At 48.5% G+C, this 5,397-nt stretch overlaps 1 pseudogene; it reads right to left on the bottom strand.

The window, feature by feature from the left end:
* Positions 1-4,508: 4,508 nt before the first annotated feature.
* LOC124647627 lies at positions 4,509-5,397 on the bottom strand (annotated as a pseudogene).

Raw genomic sequence — 5,397 nt, 5'->3', positions numbered from 1 at the left:
ATAATCTTAGAAGCCGTTGCGTCGTATGATCGTTGGATCTGGCATGCCTTTTTTGGAGTGGTCGGGTCCAACAACGACATCAATGTACTCAACCAGTCGCCGTTGTTCACTGATGTGCTTAGGGGAGAAGCACCCAAAGTGAACTTCACGGTGAATGGACACGAGTACAACTATGGTTACTGCCTTGCCGACGGCATCTACCCCTCCTGGCCGGTGTTCATGAAAGGTGTTACTCTTCCACAATGTGAAAAGCATCGACTGTTCACTGCTCAATCAGCTTGGCGCAAAGATGTCGAGTGTGCCTTTGGAGTGCTGAAGGCTAGGTTCAACATTCTAGCAGTTCCGGGACGCTCCTACTCGAGGCGTACTCTTGGGTTGATCATGCGTGCATGTGTCATTCTGCACAACATGATCATCGACGATGAGCGTGATACAAATTTGGAGAACATCTATGAGACAGTTGATTCCAATGTCGGCCCTGCGATACACAACCATGCACCACCAAGCCTAACAGTCAGGATTCAGATGGACAACGAAATGAGGGACTCATCGATGTATACACAGCTCCAGCATGATTTGATTGAGCATGTGTGGGCTAATGCCTAGATTATGTAAAAAAATTTCAAATTTTTATGTATTTTTTAAAAAAATTATGTAATTTTTTATAATGTAATCGGTAACAATTTTAGTTGAATAAAATAATTTTCTTGCATTATTTTGAATGTTGTAATCTGAAAAAGAATTGCTGATGTCGAGGAGAGAGAAAAGCTGATGTGGAGGAGAGAGAGGTGAGAGCTGGCACTATAGCCCGTGCACTGGCACCGTGGGGTGAGAGTGGGGTGAGAGTGAGGAAAAAAGCTGACGTGGTGATACGTCTCCAACGTATCTATAATTTCCGATGTTCCATGCTTGTTTTATGACAATACCAACATGTTTTGTTCACACTTTATATCATTTTTATGCGTTTTCCGGAACTAACCTATTGACGAGATGCCGAAAGGCCAGTTGCTGTTTTCTCGCTGTTTTTGGTTTCAGAAATCCTAGTAAGAAAATATTTTCGGAATCGGACGAAATCAATTCCGGGGATCTTATAATTTCGCGAAGCTTCCAGAGCACCGGAGAAGGGCCAGAGAGGTGCCAGGGAGGGCCCACACCACACCCCGGCGCGGCCAAGGGGGGGGGCGCCCCCCTATAGTGTGGGCAGCCCGTGGCCCCTCCGACTCCGATTCTTCGCCTATATAAGCCGTCGTGACCTAAAAACATCGACAGAAAGAACCACGAGACGGAAAACCTTCCAGAGCCGCCGCCATCGCGAAGCCAAGATCTGGGGGACAGGAGTCTCTGTTCCGGCACCCTGCCGGAGCGGGGAAGTGCCCCCGGAAGGCTTCTCCATCGACACCGCTGCCATCTCCACCGCCATCTTCATCACCGCTGCTGCTCCCATGAGGAGGGAGTAGTTCTCCATCGAGGCTCGGGGCTGTACCGGTAGCTATGTGGTTCATCTCTCTTCCATGTACTTCAATACAATGATCTCATGAGCTGCTTTACATGATTGAGATTCATATGAGTTTTGTATCACAATTCATCTATGTGCTACTCTAGTGATGTTATTAAAGTAGTTCTATTCCTCCTCGCACGTGTGTAAAGGTGACTAGTGTGTGCACCGTGTGGTTCTTGTCGTAGGCTATGATCATGATCTCTTGTAGATTGTGGAGTTAATTATCATTATGATGGTATTGATGTGATCTATTCCTCCTACATATGCATGAAGGTTACGGTGTGCATGCTATGCTAGTACTTGGTTTAGTCTGTTGATCTATCTTACACTAAAGGTTACTAAAACATGAGCATTATTGTGGAGCTTGTTAACTCCGGCATTGAGGGTTCGTGTAATCCTACGCAATGTGTCGTTGCCTAATCGATGGTACCTCGGAGGAGGGATCCTCACGAGGGGGAGAAGAAGTAGGGGCCATAGGGCGGAGTGCACACGGGACGGTGGTACGCGAGTTACCCAGCTTCGGAACACCTGCACGATGACAGGGCCTACCGCTGCTTGTCTGGAATTATCTGGGCGCTTTCGCGTTGTTACAATGAGTTGTGGTTGTGCCTCTAGGGCTCCCGGGATCCGGCTTATAAAGGCGCACGGATCTAGGGTTTACACGAAGAGTCCTAGCCGGATTACAGATAGCCTAACTACGGTACAATATCTTGCCGTGCACGTCACGGATCCGCCTTCCATACACGTCGTCCTGGATCCGGGTTCCTCATGGGCCTCCATGGATCCGGGTCACTCCTATGTCGGTGCGGATCCGGCCCGCTGATCCTGGACTGGACTTCTTCCTTCATGATCAACAGCAACTGGGCCGCCCGATGGGCCACATGCCTCATCACCATCTGTGGGCCACCCGGGCTTGCCGGATCTAGGCACTGTCGATGGTACACCTATGAAGTATACCCACAACAGTAGCCCCCAGAATCAACTTTCATGGAACGAAGGAAGTATTATGATATTATACTTTTCAATCCATATTTAAATAAAATTTATAATAATATATTTCTCGTAACAAGCAACACATGCAAAATTGATCAAATTAGTGGTTAAAATATAAACACACAAAACAACGACGTTTTGGAGTACTAAGGTCAGCTAAGGTCTTAAGATCTTAGTCTCAAACCAAATAGTGCCCCTCTTTATATCAAAGAGAGCAATTGTTTTAAAGTAGAGTCCAGTTTAGTCACTGTACGGGTGCAGCTTGAGTTTATTATATACGTACTCCACCGTCCATGGCTCCACCCACTATGAACTAATCAGTCCTGGTTAATTAGATGTTAGAGCATCTCCACCGATGATTTTAATAGTGTCTTTATAGCAGTATGGGGGTGTCACACATAAAGTGACCGGCATATTTTGAAACTTAATAGAATAGTCGACGATCCCAAAGCTAACACATACATGGAAGGGCCGGGTGAGGAATGCCGAGACTTTAGTTAACGTAGGATTTTGCACACTCGACCCTCATGGAAGCTGCACATGCCCATTCCCCATCACCTCCCGATCCACTAGATCATCATCGCCGCTGTTGTTGTCACCTCCCCGTGCTTGCCTCCCACCCGCCCTCCTAGATTCCCCACCGTTGCAGACACCACCGCCACGTCCGGCCATCTCTGTATGAACAGTTGACGGTTTAGTGGCAGTGTTTGGACCAGTACTAATTGAGAGCACCAAATGTAGAAGACACAACGACTCAGATCCTGACACAAAAAGCAATGAGAGGATTTTCTAGGATGCTCGGAAACGTCAATTGCGTGCACTGGGTTTAGAAGAATTGTCCATTTATTTGGCAAGGATTGTACAAGGATCATACCGGAGAGTGCAAGTATGATACTTGAAGCTATGACATATCATAGCCTCGGGATTTCGCATGCTTTCTTTGGCTTGGCAGGGTCTCGCAATGATGTCAACGTGTTGCAGCTGTTCTTCAGTATTCGCAAGACTAGCTGAGAGACATGCTCCAGCACGTCAACTATGAGATCAACAGCAAAACGCTGTTGGAGCACATGAGAAATACTAAAGAAATAAAGATTTTGTTACTTCTCAACTAGCTGAGAACTAATTTAGTTCTTAATCAAGTCTTACGCCATCCGAATGATTCGTGATCTGTGTGTTCTATGAGTTGCAAGTTACAAGTTGAATTACAATTGGAATTTTTTAATTGTGAGTTGGATTACAACTAAAACTTTTTTAGATTCGAGTGGCTTGCAACTAGAAAACCCGAATCCTTAGAATTCTTTCATGATTTGTGCTAACAGTGAGTTTGCAACATGGGTTGCAACTAAGATTCGACGATATTAGTTCTTAGTTGACCGAAAATTAGTCACACCCAATAAATGAAAGTATACCGACTCTGTCTGTGTCAACCTTCTAAAGAATATATCACATGACTGCAGTTAATGTCCATGCCGTAAGCGAACCCAGAAAAATTTTAAAGCCTAGGCAAAATAGGTTTAGTGTGCTAATTTTGTATCAAATACATATGAAATAGGGCAAAAATAAGCTTGCCGGCCGGAAGCCCGGGCAGCCGCCCGGGCAAGAGGGGTGCTAGGTCCGCCCTTGGCCCCCGCTTACGCCACGTCGCGGATACTCACCGACATTGATGTTGTAGAAACAACACCCTCTTCCAAGCGCAACTCTGCGGTTAATTTTTCGAAAGTTCAGAAACATTTTGATTCAACCATGTAATGAAGTTGAAAGTCGCAATTGATTCAGATGAGCATATATTGTTTCGTTCGTGTTACATCCTGCAAGTGTAATCACAATTCAGAAGTACTACAGTAGTATTTATTTGCATGCAGCACTTGATTATGAAGTTACGATGCAACATCAGAAATACCAAATAAAATAAGAGTACCACTTCCTTCTGTGTCAGCCCTCCAAAGAAATTGTCACTTACTTTATTACAGAGTCCGTCGACCGATGAAGAAGCATGCAGTAAAGTGTAAAGAGAAGCTCATGAGCGCCTGACGAAATCGGCCACGACGGCGAGCTCCTTGGCTGCATTGTCGCAGTCGGGCATGAATAAGAAATAGGTATGCATCTCGCCCTTGGTTTCGTAGAACTCCAGCTCGCCGTCCCACCCGCACTCCTTGATACCATCCGCGTACGCGCGCGACCTCTCCACGAATATGCAGCGTTCTGCAGTGGTAACCAGCACGCGGCCGCACCCGATCTGCCTCCAGTCCTCCGGTGACGCCGCGGGGTTGATGTACGGGTGGCTGGAGCCGAACTTACCGCCGGAGGCGAGGTCCAACGTGCGCTCCATGTTGGCGCGCGGCGCAACCTCGCCGCCCACCAGTTATGTCCCCCAGAAGTAGGAATGCATGAGCGCGATGCCACTGACCTTGTCGCCGTAGCCCTCGATGCGTTCCTTCCGCAGCCTTATCGCCGTATTATGCGCAATGTTGGCGCCGACGCTGTCGCCGGCAAGAACGACGCGGGAGGCGTCGCCGTGCGTGGCGAGCCAGGGCTCGGCGCCATCCGGGCGGCATGCGGTGACGACCGCCTCGAGGGCCGCGAAGGCGTCGTCGTACGCCGCCGGGAGAGGGTGCTCCGGGGCGAGGCGGTCCACGTGAGGTCGTCCGTCCACGTGAGGTCGAGAGGAGTGAGGCGGTTCTACGCGCGAGCGAGCGGTCTGCTACGCACTGCAGCGACGCGTTGACCGCACAAGCCAGAAAGCCAAAGCGAAGAGATCCGATCCCCTCGCTCCAGTCCAGCCGTGCCCTCGCGGAATGAAACGCAAACGCGCATGTGTCACACTAGAGAAAGGGATCGATCGACGCGCATGTGCCTCGGCAACATCGGCGGGATGAGATCAGATTACCCAGGATCCATCCATCCAT

Source organism: Lolium rigidum, chromosome 4 (assembly GCF_022539505.1).
Source record: "Lolium rigidum isolate FL_2022 chromosome 4, APGP_CSIRO_Lrig_0.1, whole genome shotgun sequence".
Classification (NCBI taxonomy): Eukaryota; Viridiplantae; Streptophyta; class Magnoliopsida; order Poales; family Poaceae; genus Lolium; species Lolium rigidum.
The sequence above is the reverse complement of the archived record's forward strand: the minus strand, read 5'-3'. Positions and strand labels throughout refer to the sequence as shown.